Raw genomic sequence first — 17,770 nt, forward strand, 5'->3', positions numbered from 1 at the left:
ATTTGTCAGAAGTGGCGCAGGGTTTCCTGCCTAAGCAGGGGGTTGGACTAGAAGACCTCCAAGGTCCCTTCCCATTCTGTTATTCTAGTCTATTTCTGCTCGAGTTTAGATTGCCGCCTACTTTGTGAAAATACCCAAGATCAGGAACCATTTTTGACCACGCTAAAGCGAAAAGAGGAAGAAGAAGAAAGCGAATGGAAAAAAAATGTGGGAATGCGGATCCTCCCTCTTCGACTACCGCCCCACCTTTTAAGGAAATTTCCCTTCCAGGACCTTGCGAATAAAAATAGGAAAAGCTGAAGAGCAAACAAGCCCTTGTTATCAGTTGTCCCAAAGTACAAGCTGTAATCTGGTGGAAAAAAAAAAAAAGAAGGAAAAGTTTCAGCTTTCTTTGGTTCCTCTTCCCCCACCCCTCCTTCCTTTTCTTTGCCATTTATCAAGAGATTGCTGCTGAGCCCAAAACGGCAGCTGCCTCACCCGGCTATATAAAGCATTGGTATTTCTGATAAAGCCATCAAATTCCTTATCGGGTTAATGCAAAAAGAACATTTGCAAAGAGAGAAAGAGAGAGAGAGAGAGAGAGAGAGAGAGAGAGAGAGAGAGCTCAGGTATACACACCCTCCTACCTTCCCATCCCTTCCGTCTTTCCTAGCCGCTTCAAACTGGAGTTTCTGACCTCAAAAACAAAAAGCGACAAAATGAAACAGACAATCCCAGCTGAGGGTCGGTGGGTGGGATGGGGAGACCACCATTAAAGGAGGATGTTGATAGCTCATGGGTTGACACAAGTGGGTCCTTGGTGCTTTCTGAGCTGGCTTGCTTTCTTGCAGATGTTTCATTAACCTAACTAGGTAACATCATCAATGCTAGTACCAAAAGGAAGGAAGGAAGGAAGGAAGGAAGGAAGGAAGGAAGGAAGGAAGGAAGGAAGGAAGAGGGAGGGGGGAAAGAAGGGAGAAAGAAGGGAGAAAGAAAGAAAGAAAGAAAGAAAGAAAGAAAGAAAGAAAGAAAGAAAGAAAGAAGGAAGGAAGGAAGAGGGAGGGGGGAAGGAAGGGAGAAAGAAAGAAGAAAGGAAGGAAGGAAGGAAAGAAGGAAGGAAGGAAGGAAGGAAGGAAGGAAGGAAGGAAGGAAGGAAGGAAGGAAGAATTTTTAGCTCAAGGTTGACCTGAGAGGGTCCTTGGTGTTCTCTGAACTTGCATGTTTTCTTGACCCTAACTAGGTAACATCATCATTGCTAGACAGCCATACTTAAACCAGGAATCACAGTGAACTAGAGAGAAGAGGCCATAAAAACTCTATGCCCCAGAGCTGTCCAATGCGGACAAAACTTGTGGACTATACTGGCTGGGCTCTTTTTCAAAAGGCAACTGGACCTTCTTTGTTTTTTTCCCTGAAGAGGTTTCGCTTCTTGTCCAAGAATCTTCTTCGGTTCTGAAGTCCAGTTCAGTCAGAGCTGAAGAAGCTTCTTGGATGAGAAGCAAAACGCCCTCAAGGAAAAAACAAAGAAAGTACAGTTGACTCTTAAGGGGGGGCGGGACAAAACACCTTTGGGACAACCATCAACTGGATGACTGAGAATTTCGATAGACATTATGCCAGCTGGGGAATTCTGGGAGTTGAAGTCCACAAGTCTTAAAGTTGCCAAGCCCCTGGATGGACGTCAAAAATTTTAGCCCTCCCTGGGAGGGTGAAAACAGCCTCCCCAGGCTCTGGAGGCCCTCTGGCTAAGACGCTGAGCTTGTCGATCGAAAGGTCGGCAGTTCAGCGTTCGAATCCCTAGTGCTGCGTAACGGGGGTGAGCTCTCGTGACTTGTCCCAGCTTCTGCCAACCTAGCAGTTCGAAAGCAGGTAAAAAATTCAAGTAGAAAAATAGGGACCACCTATGGTGGGAAGGGAACAGCGTTCCGTGCGCCTTTGGCGTTGAGTCATGCCGGCCACACGACCACGGAGACGTCTTCGGACAGCGCTGGCTCTTCGGCTTTGAAACGGAGATGAGCATCACCCCCTAGAGTCGGGAACGACTAGCACAGATGTGCGAGGGGAACCCTTTACCTTTTCACTTGCTTGGTGATGGCAGAAACTGACTAAAATTATTTCAGGTATGACCCCCCCCCCCGCGCCCTCCTGCGCACCCCAGTCATGGCGTTCTGCCCCGCTCCTCTACCCTTGCCCCCGGGCCCCAATGTCGCGAAAAGAAAACCTTTCCATCTCAGAAGTACCATTTCCCCAAGCCTGCAGCTCACTCTCCCAGTCACCACGCAAGCTGTTGTTTAACCTTCAAATTTATTATTTTTAATTATTTTGATTTATAAAAGCACGAGGCAGTTAAACCCACATTAAATAAACTCTGTGTTACGACGCTTAACAAAACACCGCAGAACTCCGGACATCCGAGAACTCCATAAAATAACCGCCAAAGATGGATGGCTGGGACCGGAGTCCCCCCGCCAACTCCTTCCCCATCGTCTTGGGAAGACAAGAAATTCGCTCTTCTTGCCCTTCCCAGCAGCCTCCTCCTCCTCCTCCTCCAGTCCCAAGTGTCTCCCTCATTAAAATGGCAACACAGACAGAAGCGCAAACAGTCTCCCCTGATTTATAATATCCAACTCTTTTTAATAATGGGCCTTCTCTTCTCTTGGATGGATTTTATCCTAAACGCGGCTGTCAGCTTTGTTGGCAATGAAAGCCTGCAAAATGGGAGGAAACCCATTTCCAGAAAATTGCAAACGGGGGTAGAATGTCATGACATAAAATACGTTCCCCCGACTGCGTTCACACAACATAAACATAGGGACTGGTGAGCTGAAAAGCTTTTTCAGGTCTGGAACAACCGGACCAAAATTTGCAGTCAATATCTATCTATCTATCTATCTATCTATCTATCTATCTATCTATCTATCTATCTATCTATCTATCTATCTATATCTCTATCTCTCTATCTCTCTACATCTCTCTCTCTCTCTCTACATCTCTCTCTCTCTCTCCCTCTCTCTCTATCTATCTCTGTCTATATATCTCTCTCTCTCCATCTCTCTCTAACTATATATCTATCTCTATCTCTATCTCTATTCTATCTATATCTCTCTCTATCTATATCTCTATCTCTATCTATATATCTATCTATATCTCTCTCTATCTACATCTCTCTCTCTCTCTACCTCTCTCTATATCTATCTATCTATCTATCTATCTATCTATCTATCTATCTATCTATCTATCTATCTATCTATCTATCTCTATCTATCTTTCTCTCTCTACATCTCTCTCTCTCTACCTCTCTCTCTCTCTCTCTGTCTATATATACCTCTCTCTACATCTCTCTCTCTCTCTCTCCCTCTCTATATCTATCTATCTATCTATCTATCTATCTATCTATCTATCTATCTCTGTCTATATATACCTCTCTCTACATCTCTCTCTCTCTCTCTCTCTCTCTCTCTCTCTCTCTCTCTTTATCCCCCACGCCATGCTAACTTTGCAGACGCTGTCAACTTTCGATCCAACCACTTAGGTCAAAATATCTTCTCCAGATATTCTGTGCGTTGATCGATCCTGATTTTTGAGCCATGAGAAGGTCAACCCGGTTCGTGACATTCTCACATCCCCTCTTGCTGCCCTCTTTGCATGTGGCCATTTAGCTCAAGGGCCAACTTGTAGTCTGCTCCCTTTTTGCACCCGGACATTTAAGGGGCCAACGACAGTCCTAGGCTGCGTTAAAAGAGCGATGGAATCAAGTTCACGTGACTTGTTAAGTACCATTTTATAAGGTCTTGGTAAGGTCACCCTTGGAATCCTGCATCCAGTATTGGTCGCCACGATATAAAAAAATGATGTTGAGACTCTGGAAAGAGTACAGAGAAGAGCAACCAGGATGATTAGGGGACTGGAGGCTAAAACACGCAAAGAACAGTTGCAGGAATTGGGTATGTCTAGTTTAATGAAAAGAAGGACTAGAGCAGTGGTGAAATCCAATTTTTTTTTACTACCGGTTCTGTGGGCGGGGCTTGGTGGGCGTGGCAGGGGAAGGATACTGCAAAATCTCCATTCCCATTCCACTCCAGGGGAAGGATGCTGCAAAATCCCCATTCCCTCCCCACTCCTGGCGGAAGGATATTGCAAAATCTCCATTCCCATCCCACTCCAGGGGAAAGATACTGCAAAATTCCCATTCCTTCCCAACTCCTGGGGGAAGGATATTGCAAAAACTCCATTCCCACCCCACTCTAGGGCCAGCCAGAAGTGGCATTTGCCGGTTCTCCGAACTACTCAAAATTTCCGCTACCGGTTCTCCAGAACCTGTCAGAACCTGCTGGATAACACCCCTGGACTAGAAGAGACGTGATAGCAATGTTCCAATATTTGAAGGGCTGCCACGAAAACGAAGGGGTCAAGCTATTCTCCAAAGCACCCGAAGGCAGGAGAAGAAGCGATGGATGAAAACTAATCAAGGAGAGAATCAACCTAGAACTAAGGAGAAATTTCCTGACAGTGAGAACAATTAATCAGTGGAACAACTTGCCTCCAGAAGTTGTGAATGCTCCAATACTGGAGGTTTTTTTAAGAAGAGTCTGGACAGTCACTTCTCTGAAATGGTATAGGGTTTCCTGCATGGGCAGGGGGTTGGACTAGAAGACCTCCAAGGTCCCTTCCATCTCTTGTTCCTCTGGAAGGAGGCACTTAAGTATGGAAGCTCTCTGTCTTGAAAAAAAAAGTAGAACTGCGAGGCAACATGTCGCCAATTTTCTTGGGCATCTGACATTATAAAGGGGAGGGGGGAGCTTTAAAATATTTACACAGGAAATAAATAAAAAGCAATTACAATTGATTGAGAATCATTTCCTGATCGTGCGGATGCCTGATTGATAGCACCCACCAATTACTCCCACAAAAGGAGGGCATTTTTAGCTCCTGTCCATTCAAGCCAAGCGTACAACAACTCTCCTTCGGTCCAATAATGCTCCTGATTCAAAGCCAAAGAAGAGTTTCTTAATGTGTGGCCTCTACCGAAGGCGGAGGAAACAGCCTAGCCAAAAGCAACTCTCCAGTGAATGGAGCGTGGTCAGAAATGCTAATTCTGGAACCCAACTTCACATAGTCCCCGACGCACTGAGGCCCCAACGGCCAAATACGAGCGCAACGGTGCCACATCTAGATAGCAGTCGGTTGGGGAAGACTCACAAGCCACTCGAGATGCTTCCAGGCTGCCCCTTCTCAGCTAAGGGGGTTTTGAAGTCACCTTAGACCAGGGGTCTCCAACCTTGGCAACTTTAAGACTTGTGGGACTTCAACTCCCAGCAAAGCTGGCTGAGGAACTCTGGGAGTTGAAGTCCCCAAGTCTTAAAGTTGCCAAGTTTTGGACACCCCGGCTTAGACCGATGTTTCATTTCAGCTGGAGGATTCTTTTTAACAGATTAAACAGAGTTGGAAGGGACCTTGTAGGTCATCTAGTCCAACCCTTCGCCTAGCAGACCCTACGCCATTTCTGACCGAAGGCAGTCCAGTCTCTTCTTGAAAGCCTCCAGGGTCGAAGCTCCCACAAATTCTGAAGGCAGCTTCTGTTCCATGGGTGGATTGTTCTCACACTCAGAAAATTTCCAGGTTGAATCTCTCCTTGGTCAGTTTCCATCCATTATTCCTTGCCTGGCCTTCAGGTGCTTTGGAAAATGGCTTGACTCTTTCCTCTCTGGGACAGCCCCTCAAATATTGGAAGGTGGTTATCATGTCTCCCCTGGTCCTTCTCTTCACTATGCCCAGTTCCTAAAAATTTTGAAGCCTACCCCTACGTCTAATTTTGGAAGACAAATTGGTGGAGGTTTAGCGTTAAGTTGCCCGGGCTCAAGACGATAAAAGTTTACTCCACAATTGTTTTTATTAGATATAATTACGGACTGTACAGTAATAGAGACTAAATTAATATTGAACTTAATATCAGCAGCGAGACTTTTATTTATTTATTTATTTATTGTTTCAATTTCTATACAGCCCTTCTCCCAAAGGACTCAGGGCGGTTTACAGCCAAAGTAAAAACAATTAGTACAATTTTTAAAACCAGTTTAAAAGAAAATTTAGAGTTGGTTGAAGACTTAAAACCGATAAAACCCATTATTAAAACCCCATTAGGCCAGTCCTGCACAATGAAACAGGAATGTTTTCAGCTCGCCTCGAAAGGTCCGAAGATCAGGGAGTGATCTTTTGGTGGCGCAACATTGGAAGAAAGAAGAATTGCCTACAATTGAAGAATGGACACTTAAAAGTTTCAAATTTGGCAGAAATGGCAAAAATTTCTGCGTACCTGAAAGATTATTCACAAGAACGATATGTAGTAGAATGGAGAAAATGGATTGATTATATTCAAAACAAGTATCAGACTAAAAAGTATCAAATAGCTTATGAGTGACTGTAGGGAATGTATTGTATTGTATTTGTGTATTTGTTTAAAAGGGAGTTAAGGGCCTCTGTGGCTCAGACTGGTAAGGCAGTCTGTTATTAACAGCAGCTGCTTGCAATTACTGCAGGTTCAAGCCCCACTAGGCCCAAGGTTGACTCAGCCTTCCATCCTTTATAAGGTAGGTAAAATGAGGACCCAGATTGTTGGGGGCAATAAAAGCTGACTTTGTATACAATATACAAATGGATGAAGACTATTGCTAAACACAATGTAAGCCGCCCTGAGTCTTCGGAGAAGGGCGGGATATAAATGCAAATTTTTAAAAAAAAGGGGGAGCAAAGGGAGAGAAGAGATCATGGGTTATGGTTTTTGTAGTATTCTAGTGTATGCTTGTTAGATGCTATACCCTGTATTTTGCTCTGGGAAGTCTTGGGGGGGGGGGAAGGATGAAGGGGAGGGGGGAAGGAGGGAGGGGAAGATAATTGTTAAAAAAAAATTTATTGTAAAACTTTTTCAATTAAAAAAAAAAAACTTGCCCTGGCTCAATTTATCCTCCAGAGTCAGTGGCAGTCTACCTGGGGATAATATTCCTTGTGGGCTGGAGCAGGGGAGGGCTTCCCCCAAGGCGTGCAATTGGCCACTGGAGGGAACAGGGTTTTTGATTGGTCATGGCTGCATTGGGAAGAAATTCCTTTTTTTTTTTTTTCTTGCTCTCCTAAAGCTGCTGTCAATTTGCAGGTAGCAAAAGGCCGATCTAATTGGTCTTAACGCTCGTTCTGCCATTTGGACGCTGGGGGTTGGTATGTTCTCCTTTTGGGTTGGATTTTCATGCTTTTCGGATCGTGCTGGGAACCAACCAGGGGTTGGACATATTCTCCAAAGGGCCGAAGGGCAGGAGAAGAAGCAACGGAGGTAAACTAACCAAGGAGAGAAGCAACCTAGAACTAAGGAGGAATTTCCCGGATAGATAGTGAGAACAATTAGCCTGTGGAACGACTTGCCTCCAGAAGTTGTTGGAGGTGCTCCATCAGTGGAAGTTTTCAAGAAGAGATTTAGACCGCCGTTTGTCCCGAATGGTACGGAGTTTTGCTGCCTGGACTCGGGGGAGGGGGGGTTGGACTAAAAGACCGCCAAGGGTCCCCTTCCAACTCTTAGTATTGCGCAATTTTGTAATTGCTTCTGGTAGGGTTGTTTGTCTGTTGTTGTTTTTTTCTGATCCGAGGCTTATCCTTCCTTGGATGTTGGTTTCTCGGAGTAAATGCAGAGAAACGTTCGAGCAGAAATCTTCCAACCAGAGCTAAGAAAAATGTGAGATTGAGATTTAACCCGTGCACATGTGTGTGTGTGTGTAACGTTTTTAAAATGTATACGCTGCCTTTAAGGGGAAAACTCTCCAAGTGGCTTCCAATAATCAATAAAGCATCAATAATATAAAACGTCAAAACACGATTAATAATGAATAAGAATGTCAGCCTGATACAGATATTTAAATCCATTAACAGTTGCCCGATAAAAACCCATTTAAAGAGAAAGCTCTTGAAATCCAAAATGTCTTGAAGGCATTCCTAAAGATCTATCTGTACAGGCCGGGGGCCAGATACCCGATAGGTTAAGATCTGCCACCAAGATGGGAAATTTCAGAAATTTCCCCTGCTAGAATTAAATTAAATTAGAATTAGAACCTTTCCCTTCTCCAAAGCCATCCTTTTTTTTTTTTTTTTTTTTTGGAATGACCTGAAGGATCCTCGAGTTCGTTTAGTGACTGTTCCGAAGTTGCGACGGTGCTGAAAGATGTGACTTATGGCCGTTTTTCACACTTAATGACCCTTCCAGTATCCCCTTGGCCAGGGGATCAAAATTCAGACTCTTGTCTACTGGTCTTTCTGCTTTCGGAAGGAAGGAAGGAAGGAAGGAAGGAAGGAAGGAAGGAAGGAAGGAAGGAAGGAAGGAAGGAAGGAAGGAAGAGGAGGAGGAAGGGAAGAAAGAAGGCATGAAGGCAGGAAGGAAGGAGGGAGGGAGGGAAGGAGGAAGAGGAGTGGGAAGAAGGGAGGGAAGGAGGAAGAGGAGTGGGAAGAAGGGAGGGAAGAGGAAGGAAGGAAGGATGGAGAAGGGAGGGAACAAGGCAGGAAAGAAGGCAGGAAGGAAGGAAAGGAAGGAAGGAGGGAAGGAAGGAGGGAGGGAGGAAGAGGAGGAAGAAGAAGGGAGGGAGGAAGGAGGAAGGAAGGAAGGAGAAGGGAGGCAGGAAGGAAGGAAAGGAAGGAAGGAGGGAGGGAAGGAAGGAGGAAGAGGAGGAAGAAGAAGGGAGGGAGGAAGGAGGAAGGAAGGAAGGAGAAGGGAGGCAGGAAGGAAGGAGGGAGAGAAGGAAGGAGGGAAGGAGGAAGAGGAGGAAGAAGAAGGGAGCGAGGAAGGAGGAAGGAAGGCAGGAAGGAAGGAAGGAGGGAGGGAGGAAGAGGAGGAGGTATTTATGATCATTGTCGTGTCCCAGAGTGTTACTAACATCTACTACAGTGATTCACTTAATAACTGAGGCAGGAAAAGTCGTAGAATGAGACAAAACTCATTACTAATGTCTTGCTTAACAACAGACCTATTGGGCTCCATTGTGGTCGTAAGTTGAGGACTGCCTGTACAGCTAGTCCTTGACTTACAACAGTCCATTTAGTGACCGTTCAAAGTTACAACGGCACCGAAAAAAAAGAGACTTGTGACCATTTTTTTCACACTTACGACCGTCGCAGCCTTCCCCCCCCATGGTCAAAATTCAGATGCTTGGCATCTGGTTCACATTTATGACGGTTGCTATTTCCCGTGTTGCAACTTTATCTCAAGCAAAGTCCATGGGGAAGCCAGGTTCACTGAACAACCGGGTTACTAACTTACCAACTGCAGTGGTTCACTTAACAAGTGGGGCAAGGGAGGTCGTAAAACGGGACAAAACTCATTTAACAAACGTCTCGCTTGTTTTGGGCTCCGCTGCGGTCGTAAAGCCAAGGACTTACGACCACAAAACTAGTGACAAAACTAGTGGACCAGAAGAATGCGGTCGATATAATTTATGTGGACTTCAGTAAGGCATTTGACAAAGTAGACCATAACCTGCTACTTGGTAAAATAGAAAAATGTGGGTTAGACAGCATCACCACCAGATGGATTTGTAACCGGCTGACCAACTGCACTCAACATGTGGTCCTCAATGGAACCGCTTCTACATGGAGGGAGGTATGCAGTGAAGTACCCCAAGGCTCAATTTTAGGCCCAGTACTCTTCAACATCTTCATCAATGATTTTGGACAAAGGGATAGATGGAGAACTCATCAAATTTGCAGAAAACACCAAGCTGGCAGGAATAGCCAACCCTCCAGAAGACAGGCTCAAGATACAGAAGGATCTTGATAGACTTGAACGTTGGGTGCTATCTAACAAAATGAAATTCAATGGTGAAAAAAAGTAAGGTTCTACATTTAGGCAAGAAAAGCGAAACAGTATATGTGGTACCTTGCTCAATAGTAGTAACTGTGAGAGGGATCTTGGAATCCTAGCAGACAATCACTTAAATATGAGCCAGCAGTGTGCAGCAGCTGCCAACAAAAGCCAACACAGTTTTAGGCTGCATAAACAGAGGGGATAGAATCAAGATCTCGTGAAGTGTTAATACCACTTTATAAGGCCTTGGTAAGGCCACACTTGGAATATTGCATTCAGTTTTGGTCGCCAAAATGTAAAAAAGATGTTGAGACTCTAGAAAGAGTGCAGAGAAGAGCAACCAAGATGATTAGGGGACTGGAGGCTAAAACATATGAAGAATGGTTGCAGGAACTGGGTCTGTCTAGTTTAATAAAAAGAAGGACTAGGGGAGACATGATAGCAGTGTTCCAATATCTCAGGGGCTGCCACAAAGAAGAGGGAGTCAAACTATTCTCCAAACCACCTGAGGGTAGAACAAGAAGCAATGGGTGGAAACTAATCAAGGAGACCTTAGAACTAAGGAGAAATTTCCTGACAGTTAGAACAATTAACCAGTGGAACGACTTGCCTCCAGAAGTTGCGAATGCTCCTGGAAGTTTTTAAGAAGATGTTGGACAGCCATTTGTCTGAAGTGCTGTAGGGTTTCCTGCCTAAGGAGGGTGGGTGGGATTGGACTAGAAGACCTCCAAGGTCCCTTCCCCCTCTGTTATTCTAAACTGCCTGCCTGTGCTGGGAATCCTCCTAGGTCTAAGGGGAACGAAGATGCCTTAAAGCCAGGACAAACTCTAGCAGAGCAAAGAAGTCCGAACACAAAGGATCTGCCCAGCTCCAAGCGAGCATTGAAGAAAGCTCTACTCATAGGGCTTGCCGGACAGACCTAGTCCGTGTTGCATCAATACCAGTGGCACCAGCCAAGCCCCCCTCAAACTTTGGCAGAAGGGAAAGGCTTCCCCGCTCATTCCTGGGATGGTTTCTGAGCGGTTGGCATGAGGAGCCAAGCGGGGAGGGAGGGGCGGGGGGGGGGAGACCCGACTGCCAGCCGTCACACCGGCCTGTCAATAAATTGTGCCTCTCCATAACTCTCCAACAGGGATTCTTTCCCTAATAAGGGACTGCCAGCTTTCTGGGTTATTTCGAGTACGTGTGATAATGTTCTCCCGCTACCAATGGCTTCCAAGGATCAGATGCCTGCGTGCGCTTCAAATATAGGCACGCATGTGTAGACGCACGCCCGCACTCTTGACGTGCAGACGTACATAAACCCAAAATACGGGGGGGAGGAAAAAAAAAAGACCAGAGGTTTGCCACAAAAAAATGCCTCTGAAATGAATACACGCTTGCAACCAGCTTCGGAGGCATCAATCTGTCAGGGCTGTCACTTAGCCGCCTTCGGTCACAGACAACTTTTGCTACCATTTTTACTCCCAGAGACCCAAAATGGAAGGCAGTTTTTATTTATTTATTTATTTTTACAGAAGTAAACAAGGTCAAACGAGAGACGTCTCGCTCAAAATCCGGTGCGGTGGTCGCTCTGCTGCGACCCAAATTATACAGAAATAAGCGTGTTACATTCTATTATTAATGGTGGTGGTGTTGTTGTTGATTTAATCTTCGATTCGATTCACCAGTCTGGGACATTTTAAAAACTTAACAAAGGTGCTTTTTTTTTTTTCCGAAAGGCAACTGGACTTTTTTGAGAAAAAAGAAGAAAGTCAGTCCAGTTGCCTCTTGAAAAAAGCACCTTCTGGATAACTATGACCTGGATGACTGAGACTCTCCATAGACATAAAAACTTAACAGTTCAAGTTGCTACCAAGAACCTAAGAGCTGTTAAGGTAACGTCTGAGTATATTATTTGCTTTATTCATTAAAGATGAAACTCAGTCAACTGGACATTCAAAAAGGCATCACAAATACCATTGACTGGTGCTGATTGCTACGGGTTGCTGCCAGTGTCCTAGGTATCAACCAAGTACCTTCTTAAGATGTACGATGTTTCGAGTAGCGCAGTTTTTTGCAGTTCCGCTGGTGTTATTGCAGGAAGCTGCAATTTGTTGATGCATCTTATAAAATTCTTGGACATGGTACCAAGTGCCCCAATGACAATGGGTGTGACTGTGACATGTTTCATCCATAGTCGTGTAGTTTCGATGTCCAGGTCGCGATATTTCATGATTTTTTCCAGTTCTTTTTCTTCGACTCTGGCATCTCCTGGTACTGCGATGTCAATAAATTGTACGTTTCGGTTTTCGACAACTGTGATATCTGGCGTGTTGTGTTCCAAGTGACAATCCGTCTGTATTCAAAAGTCCCACAAGATCTTCACCTTCTCATTTTCTATGACTTTTTCCACTTTATGTTCCCAGGACTTTTTGGATACAGGTAAGTCGTATTTTTTACATAATGACCAGTGGTTTAATTTAGCAACTCGGTCGTATCTAGCTTTGTAATCAGTTTGTGCAATTTTGCTGCATTCACATATTAAATGTGAAAGAAGTTTCGACTTTGTTGTTGCAAAGTTGGCAGTTTGGATGGTCAGTGGATTTTTGTATCTTTGCTTTCATGGCATTAGTTTATAGTGCTTGTTCTTGAGCAGTGAGTATTAAACCTTCCGTTTCTTTCTTGATGGTTCCCATCTTAAACCATGTCCATGTCAAGTTGTCATCACATTATTATTATTATTATTATTATTATTATTATTATTATTATTATTATTATTATTATTATTATTATTATTTACTTTATTCATTAAAAATGAAACTTAATGTGTATCACTGTGACATGTTTCATCCATAGTCGTGTAGTTTCAATGGCCAGGTCACGATATTTCATGATTTTTTCCAGTTCTTTTTCTTCAACTCTGGCATCTCCTGGTAGCACAATGTCAATAAACTGTACGCTTGGCCCTCAACAACCGTGATATCTGGTTGTTGTTGTTGTTATCATTATTATTACTTTTATTAATTAAATATGAAACTCAGTCCGTGGAATTAATGCAATGTTGAACAGTAGTGGCGAAAGATTCCTCATCTGATGTTGACTTCACCAACATTCTCCCCATTTGCTGTTAGAACCGTTTTCCATTTTTGCATATTTCCTTTCAAAAATGTACAAATATTTTTTTTTTGCTGATTCCAAAGTTTTCCAGACAGGCGTTAATCCAGCTGCGGGGTAATGAGTCAAATGCCTTCTTGTAATCAATCCACGCCGTATTCAAATTCCTTTTTCTTCGTTTTGCATCTTTTAGAACCATTTTGTCAATGAGCAGCTGATCTTTTGTTCCTCTTGATTTTTTATTTTTTTGATAATTTCCTTTTTGTTCTACCGGATATAAACTGTTTTCCATCAGATGATTGAATACTGAATTTGCCAGTATTCTTGTAAAAAGTTTTGAGCGTCGTTGGCAGACAAGTGATTGGGCGGTAGTTGCTTGGTTCTGGGCTCTTTTCTGGATCTTTCATTATCAAGTATGTTCGATCAGCTGTTAACCATTCTTCCGCTTGTTGCATTTTGAAGCATTTGGTCAAATTGAGTGGCCATGCGATGATGGAGGCTGGTCAGGTGTTTTCGCCAGTATCCATGCAGTTTGTTGAGACCAGGTGCACTCCAGCTCTTGACCTTTTTACTTGTTTTGCAACCATTATCAGTTCTTATTGCAATATTCTCCATTTTGTTTTGTGTGGATTATTTTTGAATATATTTGATCCGGGAGGCAGTTTTGTTGTGTTTCACAAGGTTTTCCCAAAGTTTTTTTCCCAAAAGTTCGAAATTTTTTCTTTACATGGGTAAACATCAGTTTGGACTCAACTTTCATCAAGTAGGTGGTTGTTTCTTCTTCTTCTTCTTCTTCTTCTTCTTCTTCTTCTTCTTCTTCTTCTTCTTCTTCTTCTTCTTCTTCTTCTTCTTCTTCTTCTTCTTCTCCTTCTCCTCTTCCTCTTCCTCCTCCTTCTCTTCTTTCTTCTTCTTCTTAATTGTCTCCTCCTCTTCTTCTTCTACTTCTTCTTCATTGTCTCCTTCTCCTCCTCCTCCTCCTCCTCTTCTTCTTCTTTATCTCCTCCTCCTCCATCTCTTCTTCTTCTACTTCTTCATTGTCTCTTCTTCTTCTTCTTCCCCTCCTCCTCCTCCTCCTCCATCTTCAAAATCAGTATGGCCTATAAGGGATGGAAGCAGAGCCTGGTGCCTTAAATATGGTCAGAGCCTCCATCCATCCATTCATCCATCCATCCATCCTACATTTGTTTACAGTGTCTGTTTGGGATAGGATTTTCCCCTGTCCTTTTGAAGACATTGGGTAATTAACTTCAGGCTTTTCCTGTAAAGCCCTTCCACTCCTTGAAATCTAGCAGGCACCTCCAGTGCCAAGCTTGGCTGGTAAACCACACGTGCAGAAGCCAGCCACACAATTTCCAGTCCCAAGCAAAACAAAAACAAGAATGTTTTGAACCCATAGAACTCTCCTGTCCTTGTACCCGATTCCTGGCATTTCAGCCTTTTTGCTCCTTTGCCCACCGGCTCTTCCTGTCCAGATGCTACATGCTAACTTCTTGGTAGTATTAGAGGCAGAAGCGATAAAGTGGCTGTTGAGGGATTCCTAAGAATATTAGAGAACTTAATCATAGTTTGGTGACAGATTGCCTGCTTTGTGTACAAAAAGGCCAAGTTCATGGCCTGGCCTTCCCCCTTAGCAAAAGATCCGGCAGCCTCTTCCAGGAAGACCCCCGGGCCTTCGAAGAAGATAATACTGGCCAGTCGGCTGAAGAAGTTTTTTCAGAGTTTCTTGCAAAAAACAAATCCAGCAGCACGCACAGATAATTGTTTCAGCTGGATTCATTAACTTCTCCTTATATATACATAATAACAGATGAAGTATTTACAACACCAATAGTAGAATTCTTCCTACGTGGTAACAAGTAGAGAGAGCAGTTTCCAGTTTCATTTCAGCAGACAAGCACACACACACACTGCTTAGTTTCAGTTCCAATCCTCGGCACAGACTCAGAAGCTGCAGACTAAGACACTCCAGTTTGTCTCAGCTCCCAATTGGCTGACTTAGTTGCTATGCCTATTCATTGGCTGACTTTGTTACCATGTCTCTGCCAGTTCATGAATAATCTGACAAGTTTGACCTAGTAAAGGACCGCATTTTGAACTAAACTTTCCTCAATCGGGAAAAGAGGACTATCTCCTTGCACATCTTCACGTTTGTTTTTTTTCTGAACTACCTGATGAACCTGTGAGGGATTCGAGCCAAGTGGCGCAGTGGTTAGAGTGCAGCACTGCAGGCTACTTCAGCTGATTGGTAGCTGCAGTGCAGCAGTTCAAATCTCACCGGCTCAAGGTTGGCTCAGTCTTCCATCCTTCTGAGGTGGGTAAAATGAAGACCCAGTTTGTTGGGGGCAATAGCCTGACTCTGTAAACCGCTTAGAGGGGGCTGTAAAGGCACTATGAAGCAGTATATAAGTCTAAGTACTATTGAAATAGAGGATGGATGGATGGATGCTGTGGTGGTGCAGTGGTTAGAATGCAGTATTGCAGACTGACACTGCCCGCAGCCAGGAGTTCGATCCTGACCGGCTCGAGGTTGACTCAGCCTCCCATCCTTCCGAGGTCGGTAAAATGAGGACCCATATTGTTGGGGGCCATAGGCTGATTCTGTAAATCACCTTAGAGACGGCTGTGAAGCATCATGAAGCGGTATATATGTCTAAGTGCTATTGCTATTCAACAATAGCTAGCTACCTGTCTCCTTCTGCCTTCCTATTATGAAAACACACGATTATTTAAGCAGATCTCCTGGAGACAGGCAAGGATCAATATATTTGGCCCCCACTCGATATAAATTGGAACTTTATAGAAGAAGGCAGTTCTGCTTGTAGAATAATGTCATTCTAAATATTTTTCACATTGTTTTTTTTTTCTGACAAATTGGTTTTATTTTTAAGGACACCTCCCCTTCTCTCTTTCTCTTTCTTTCTCTCTCTCTGCCTTGATGGATGAATATTTCCCAACCACACTTGATTACAATGTTCTTTTCTGGAGTATTTACAAGAATTGCTCCCTCTTCTCTTGGTAACTCAGTTCGTACCTCCCCTTGTTTCTTCTCTCTTGCACAGGGGGGGCCAGGAGCAATGGCTCCCTTAGTGGAATCGAAGCCCCACCACCCCCAACCCAAGTCACGAGGGGGAAAAGTTTTCCTGCGTCGGCGTGGCCTCGCTTGCACGAGCGATAATTCAGGTGAAAAGGAAACCCTCTTCTGAACCAGACTGTTTCAAACTCTGAACTGCTCCACTCAGCAAGCCTGGGAACATTTTAATGCCTCTGGCTATATTAGGGAAAAGATTCGTGCGTTTACGAATCTCCGCTGGTCCGAATGGAAAAAGGACCTTTATGGAAAGAAGTTATGAATGCTGCAAAAGGAAAGCAACGCCCCCCGTCTATATTCCAGCGGGCGCGATTTATTTATTTTGATGTCTCCTCGCTCGGCAGCCGAGTTTGTCGCAGGCCACGAGGGGTTAAGAATCTTCTTTTTTTTTCTTTTCTTTCTTTTCCCCCCTGCCTTCATTCTACCTCAATTTCCACTGCTCCCATCACCTTCCTCCCCCACCCCCTGATCTTAGGGAGGGGGGGGAGGGGAAAAAAACCCCATCAAAATAACTATTTTATGTCTCCAAATATGCAGATCATTTTCTTTAATGAAAGATGCTTGACGTCTCCAATCCAATTAATATGCAAATGCAGGCGAGGATTTATTTGTGACATTCTGTCTGGGTGAGAGAAAACAAAAAAGGCCTGTTAACCAAAACACTAATTGCTGTGACTGATTGTCACATATCATCATTTTCATAGGGTCTCCTCCATCTCCAGCGCGCTGGAAGCCATGATCCAGGACTGGGAGACAAGCGAGGGGAGGCAGGGCAGCCGTGGTGCTACCTGCCTGCCGTGCCTGGATACGCCTGCCTGCTTGGCCACCCCATCCCCTGGCCTGGCCCAGGAAAGGAGACCTCCCTCTCTCGACAGGAAGCTCCTTCCACCCCGCCATTTTCCCTCCCTGATTGGCCAGTTGGAGTCCTTCTCCCATCAGCCTCTCGGACAAGGGTCCCCAACCTTTCGGACCTCAGGGAACCACTAAATTCATAATTTTAAATCCCGCGGACCACTTAATACGATCTGCCTAAGGACCGGCTGGGTGGGCGTGGCTAGGTGGTCATGTGACTGGGTGGGCGTGGCCAACTCGATGTCACTCACATCAAGGGTTCCCTAGCCAGCCTCTACTCGCCTCTCCCCTCCCCACCTGGGCTCCTTAGGGCCCCAACAGGAAGCGGTTGTTGGAGCTAAGCAGCCACCATGAGAAAGAGTTAGCAAAACAGCTCAGTTCAAATTGGATCTGACCGAGAAGGAGGCTCAGCAGAAACACCTCACTGAGGACTAGGAGCATAGGCTTTCCAAGCAGAGGGAAGACCTGTAGGAGTGCAAGGCCAGGTACTGGCTTCTGGAGGCTCAGCGGGCTGAGATGGTCAGCCAGTTCCAGGCCATGATGCAGTCCCACTGGAACGAGGCCCTCCGGCTCTTCGCCACCAGCGGCGCTTCCCTCCAGCCTTCGCCCAAAGCCCCACACCAGGAGGCTGAAGCAGACCCCAAGTCGGAATTTCTGCCCCCCGCCGACCCACACAAAAAGACCCCAAAGGGGGAGACTCTGCAGCAACAAAAGTTCATTGCACATATCTGTCCCAGCGGCCTTAGTTTGAGGACCCCTAATTTAGTGCAATATAAAAAATGCAAATAATTTTTTTGCGGACCACCAACATTTTCTTGTGGACCACCTGTGGTCCACGGACCACCGATTGGTGGCCGCTGCTCTAGGAGGCTTCACTTCCAAACACAGGCCAAACCCAATCCGGGATCTGCCCAAATCCGGTC

At 44.8% G+C, this 17,770-nt stretch overlaps 1 protein-coding gene across 2 annotated transcripts in view; it reads right to left on the reverse strand.

The window, feature by feature from the left end:
• CASZ1 (castor zinc finger 1) overlaps window positions 1-17,770 on the reverse strand; it is a 346,407-nt gene that overhangs the window by 198,808 nt on the left and 129,829 nt on the right. The gene's annotated exons all lie outside the window — the stretch shown is intronic.

This window comes from Ahaetulla prasina, chromosome 18 (genome assembly GCF_028640845.1).
Source record: "Ahaetulla prasina isolate Xishuangbanna chromosome 18, ASM2864084v1, whole genome shotgun sequence".
NCBI classification, from domain to species: Eukaryota; Metazoa; Chordata; class Lepidosauria; order Squamata; family Colubridae; genus Ahaetulla; species Ahaetulla prasina.